The following is a 6525-nucleotide window of genomic DNA, read 5'->3' as shown; positions in this document are numbered from 1 at the left end:
CTTCGAAACGGATTAATATCCGGAGGATTAGAACCGGTTCTCAGCCATAAACGTCCAAGGGGGGGGGGGCATTTTTAATACTAAATATTTAATAATATTTTAATTACCCCCACCAAAAATTTTACCCCGGGGGTAAATTTTGGGGGGGGGGGGGGTAAACAAAAACAACAGATTTCAGGGGGGGTAATTACCCCCTCCCCCCCCAAGCAAATTTTACCCCCCCGGGGTAAATATTTTTTGGGGGGGAAATTTGCGCCATTTTACTCCCCCCCCAAAAAAGCAAAGTACCCCCCCTTAAACAAATTTTACCCCCCCCCCAAAAAAATAAAAAGCTTGGACGTTTATGTTCTCAGCCATACTTAAAAATCATGTCTAGCATTGCATTACAGACAGTTTTCCACAAATATTAAAGTAAGAACAAAAAATTTAATACAAGTTTTGTTCGCCCGGTCTTAAAATAACTATCCAATATTGAATATTCCTACTATACTTCAGGGATGGGGCTTTAAAATCTATCATTTATTAAAATTTTTAGTTTATATTTTATTCTTCAAATGAATCATCCCTCCCTCTGTGTGTATAACGGAACATGTATTGTTTAATAATATTATAAAGAGAACATAATAAATGAATGTGGTTAAATATTTTCTTTTACTCGGCGCAAACATCTTTTAATAACATACTGCTGCGTCTCAGGGGGACAGGGATTGGTCAACGGAAATGAAAAAAGTTTTATGTGTGACGCATAAAAATAGGTCTAAAAAGGAAGGATAAGAGTAGAAGTGGGAAAGGAAACCCCTAAAAAATTAAATAGATTTAGACATACTTTTTATGACCTCACACATTACACATTCTATATCTCCTTGGCCGGTCAACCCTGTCAAGCTTATGTGCTGTTTCTTTTCAACAAATCAATATTACAAGACGTCGAAAAGGGGATGATTGGTGTCAAAAAACTGTAAAAATGATAGAATTTTACCCTCCTGTAACAAATTTACCCCCGCAAAAAGTTTATAGGGGGTATTACACTCCCTACCCCCAACAATAGGCAAAAGTAATGCAATCGAAGGGTTGGTTGTCTGTAATTGTCGTCCTGTAAGGTGCCCTAGGACAAAGGGAGGGAGAAGACAATGAACTGTACATTATTCTGGCACACAAAGTTTTATAAATATGTCTTTTAATTTAATTGCTTAAAACTTTGAGTAATTTTATTAAATCTCTATTTAGTCAAAACTAGTAGTGGTCATACTTATCAACCAATGATCAAAAGATAATCAGTTGTGTAGTGCATCACCTCAATAGACTAGAAAGTATGATTTTTAATTTGAAACTTGTATTTTTTCATTCCTATATTCCTGATTTATATCTATTATTATGATAATACATATATAGGAACCTTTTTATTTCATTAGCAGTATAACATCACTTTATAATGCTAATCAAAACTAAAATTCAATTGTACTACCATGCTACATAAGATCTCTTGAACTGGTCTCATGTTTATATTTGCAATGTTATTAGTGGCTAAAATCAGTGAAAGTTGAAAGGATTGTTCATTAGTTTTTTTAGTAGCAAAGCTACTATATAATAAGCCCATTAGTCAGTTAAGTATAGGGGAAACGTGATTTTCTCGGCTGCTATTTAAGATAAACGATCGCATTTTTAAAGATTTATTTTTCTAATGAGCATTCAATATATAATTTACTTTCTCGGTAATGCTCTGACGTTCATTTGTTTTGTAGGTGTAAAATTTTCTGCTTATTATTTCTTCCATTTGCAATGCTTATCATACTTTTACATATACTTTTTAAGAGCTTTGGCACTTAATTATATGTTGTCATCCTTGTTATATCTTGTTGGTCTTTTATTCAAGTACTCACACCCACAATCATTAATCAATACAATAAACAAGTGCTTTTATAAAATGTTGCGTTTCCAAAACGGGAATAGTAAATACTTAATGTTTCAAGGGTAAAAACCAATAATTTGAATTTTCAAAGTGTCCCTTTACTACACGTGACTTTATATAATTTTTTGCGTCAGGGACATGGACAATTCAAAGCTACCATGCCAGGTTATTGAGTCTTACAAAGATTTAACAATCACAATTAGAACATCTTGAAAAGAAAGTGTAATAATAGTTATTTCTCGCATCGTATTATAAACGGCTTTCCGCGGATATAGAATGTACAATTATAAGATTATATCCAGTTTTTATATTCGTAGAAAACTGGTTATAATATGGTGCTAGACATAGTTTTTTCGTATGGATGAGAACTGGTTCCTATCCACCGGATTCGAATGAATACGAGAAAGTGGGTTAAACCTTTTCCCCCAAAAAATAACCAACTTCAAAATGACGATTAAATGGGTAAAATTGTTTATATGGTTTATATAGTTATCCTTTCATTACGTCAGCCATGACCACTTTTAAATAAAGCTTTATAGTCGACATAATCTCAAATAACAGTTTTGACAGGGTGGATCATGTTGATTATTATTCTGCTTTTCAGAAGTTATTACACTATCCTTAGTCCCACACAGAGAGCAGAGGTTTCAATATGAAATTGTTTGTTCAAAATGTACTCCATAAAGTATATATGGTTTTATATCAATTTTGTATGTCTTTATTTCATACTCGGAATAGGTAAATGAGCTTAATATTTGGTCAAAACAAAAGCCTGACTAGAACTATTTACTGAATAAGGTTTTTAATTTTTGTTAAAGATTATTTTTGAATATAAATTGAATAGGATTCTAATTTCTTTATATATTATTTTTGACGAGTTTCAAAAATATGGTAATAATACTTCCATGGACAACAAGGCACATGTTATAAGCGAGGCATCTCTATTATCAAGACCCTAAAACTCAAGTATCTAAAATTAAGCAATTTGGCGAATAAAATGCATACAATTTTGTTAGACTTCATATTCTACTTTTAAGTTCTAATTCTCTTCATTTTTTTGAATTTGTTTGTCCTGCCATCTAATCTAATACCTTCGCTTTAACAGATGTTGTCATCCTTGTTCATACTAACTTGTTCAATGAATGTTATTATTGTTAATAGCCACGCACATCCTTAGTAATTAAACAACAATTTGATGGATAATGTCATTCTTGTTACTATTTTTATATATATTTAAAGTTTCCTTTATTACTTATATTATATACAAAACCTACACCTATATTTGTAGCATATGGCATCTAGGGCTGTTCCCTAAGATTTTAATATATTGCAGTCACAGTATACTATTGTCAACCCATTAGAGTAAAACAATAGAGGAGGATAGGGGTTAAATAACTGTATGTCCCCACCCTGTGACACTGTGCCGACTTTCAATTGGGTCTTTTTATACCAGCCCATAGCGTCGGAAATATGAACACAGCCAAGTCGCTAAAAAAAAGCAGAAATAAATTGTCTAACAGATGAAAATGGGTTTGGATAGTTGACTGGGTTATATCTTTATTTATAGATTTGTTGTCAACTCGGGACTGTAGCGTAACACGTAGTGCATCTGCTCGCCGATGGGTAGGTGATGGGTTCGAATCTCGGCCAAGATCACGTCACACCTAAAGACGATTAAAGCCAGTGTATGTTTAAAGAGAAAAAGCAATATGGTGAGAACTTGAACTAACTACTGTGATTCAAAGCATTTTATGTCCATAGTACCCTGCGACAAATATCCTGCGTTATTTTCTTCTTTTCACTGGAATGTGATTCAATTAGGCATATCAAAACAAATTTGGTAAAAAGCAAGACATCTCTTTAATTCTTGTGTGTCTGTCAGTCCATTAAGAAAAACGTCAGATCCAACAACCAAGGATAACTAAGGGAAGCCAATTTCACGTTTTCTGTCCAAACACCTGGGGTATTAAGTTAAGAAACACCAAATAGAAAAACTAACTCTTAAATTGCAAGACCTTTGTCTGGAAGTCCTAACTTGGCATGGTAATGAGTAGCGCCTGGTTTGAGTCAAGAGCTTCCCCCTTCTCATTAATGTCATGCAACTTACAGTACCTATTTTTTGTTGATAAATTCACATTACAAATTTATAAAAAGCTTTGATTTCCTTTTGGAAATAGCCATTATCTTTCTTTGGTTCTCTTTTACAGTGAAGCTTCTCATGGGATAAGGGAAGTTCATAAAGGGGAGGGTACCTCTACTCTACCATACCAAAGAGAAATCGCACAAGAAAAAAATGCCCTCCCTCAAAAGATTTTTTTTACTTTTTATTTTAAAACTGAAATGTAAAATAAAGTGTCAACTGCCCCCCTCCCCTTTTCAAAAGTGCCCTTAGATGCCTCTTTCGCAGTCTCCGCTAGGATTCAGATATAATAGATGGGGCAAAAGTTTCAAAAGGTTTAAAATTTTAAAAATCCATTGAAAAAAGACCAATATTCAGCCTGCCAATGAATAGATCAATTTTCCAAAATTACCAATCATAACGGTAGATGAAAACAAGGATGACAACATCAATTCGAGCGAAGCTTAAGAAATTTAACAATGGGACAAACTAATATTGTGAAACATGTAGAAAATCGTTTATTAAATCTATCATTTTTGTTCTTGATGTAGAATATACGTGGATATTATGAGTCATGACAGAAGAAAAATTCACGTTAATTTAGCTTGCTATTTCCCTACATCCAGTAGTAGGTGAGTGGATTGGGTAAAGGGACGGGCTTGGAGTGATCGTTATTTTAGCCCGCTACGTGCTTCAATTAGTTAGGCAACTTGAAAACCTGGTGTAAGATCTAAGGGATAATAAATCCATTCCTAAGCTGTATGTTGCGTTTTTTGAAAACACCCGAAGCTGTGCAAGCTTTTTATTTTGGGGGCTGGGTAAAATTTTATAAGGGGGGGTAATTTTTTTTTCGGGGGGGGGGGTGGGGGGCTAAAATCGCGCGCGAGGCGCGCCGCAAATTTTTTTTACTCCCCCCAACCACGCCCCCCCCCCTGGAACGTCATTGACCCGAAGTGTAGAAAAGCTCCAACTATGAAATATTGCAAGTTAGCAATATTTGTGGCCAAATTGGAACAAATTGCCCATACTCCGCCTTTTTTAATGATTTATTTACATAATTCTAAATATGGTTGGGTTTCTTAGAAAATAAAATAATCTTAATTATTTTGGTTCATTTGCAAGCAACAGTAATGGATGTAGAATATACGTGGATATTATGACAAGGGAATAATTGTCGTCAATTTAGGTTGCTGATGTGAAACACATGTATTGTTCAGTTCGTACATCCAGTAGGAGAGGAGGGGATAGGGTAAAGAAATGGTTCGTCCTTTTCCCCTAAACCGATTCTATGAATGACTTGTAGAGTAGCTTTACTGGGAAAAGGCCAACCCATACCTTAAATTATGCATTTATTCTAGCGAAAGTAAAAGATTATAAAAATATTATCAAAATTAGACAAACTTAAAACAATTTAATATAACTTTTAAGTAAAAAAGCTTGTATAAAGACCTATCTATTAAAATGGGGAAATAAGATCTATAAAACGAAGACCCTAAAAGATAATATTAGAGAACATAACCCTTTTAATAGAATGGTCATAGTACAGCTAAAAAATTATTAGCAAATATTGTCAATATAAATTAAAATTAGTAAAACAACACAAGAATCATAAAATTAGAGGTTTCGTGATAAAAAACTAAATTTAAAAGAATGAAAATCTGTAAAAATTAAAGAAGACATTGAAAAAACATTATTAGAAAAAACTAATTCGAAACCAATAGTTTAATGTATTCTTGATGTAAAATAAAATAAAATGTGATCTTATTTATGGAATGAATATTGAGATTTAGTTGAATTATACCCACACTATTAAATGCAAAATCTTAAAAATCAGGTCGCCAATTTTTAATTAAACATGAAATCAACACAAAAATAAAAGTCATTCTTTTTGTCTCTCCTTTTTGCATAGGTCTCAGGCCTATAAAAGTGAACCTGGAAGAGAGAAAAAGTCAGTCGTTTCACGGAATTTATATATCACACAAACTCTATTTGAAATTTCTAAAATTTAAGGGAAGACTCCCTTCTCTTTCTTTGGAATTTTCTTGAGAGTCTTGGCGGCTCAAACTTAGGATTTTACATTTGGAACACACCTAAAAAGTAAAAAGTTTTGTTAGATAAATTCATAATACTTTGTTAAATAAATTATAGAATATCATTTTGGTGTTGGTCAATTGAGATAAATTTAAGAATAGGGCCTCCTTAGGGCCTAAAAGCTTAGGTATCCGGACGGATAGTTATCTCCAAATTTTCTTCTGAAGAGAACTCCTATAGCGCGGTACTAGGTACCAGCAAGTCGCAAGTCACTACGGGGCTAAATAGGAATAACACAGGGAAGGTACAGTGGTGGCTCGGCTACCAACGGTTGATGATAGCACGCTATCTGACGGCCGATACTAACAACTGTATCCTCCCCCAGCTTCTGAAGTATAGGAAAGTTGGAGATCGTTATCTATTCGGACAATTTAACATTTTCGGATTAGAACTTTGAATAAGTTCA

The 6525-nt window shown here is 33.7% G+C and overlaps 1 long non-coding RNA gene across 1 annotated transcript in view; it reads right to left on the bottom strand.

Annotated features, from left to right (window-relative positions):
- Nucleotides 1–5807: 5807 nt before the first annotated feature.
- LOC145315023 (uncharacterized) overlaps nucleotides 5808–6525 on the bottom strand; it is a 28621-nt gene continuing 27903 nt past the window's right edge. Inside the window, exon 4 of the long non-coding RNA XR_013877919.1 lies at nucleotides 5808–6118. This is a non-coding gene — a long non-coding RNA (uncharacterized LOC145315023). The remainder of the gene's footprint in view (nucleotides 6119–6525) is intronic.

This window comes from Acartia tonsa, chromosome 3, assembly GCF_053477335.1.
Source record: "Acartia tonsa isolate MP-2025a chromosome 3, ASM5347733v1, whole genome shotgun sequence".
In the NCBI taxonomy this organism is placed as follows: Eukaryota; Metazoa; Arthropoda; class Copepoda; order Calanoida; family Acartiidae; genus Acartia; species Acartia tonsa.
The sequence above is the reverse complement of the archived record's forward strand: the minus strand, read 5'-3'. Positions and strand labels throughout refer to the sequence as shown.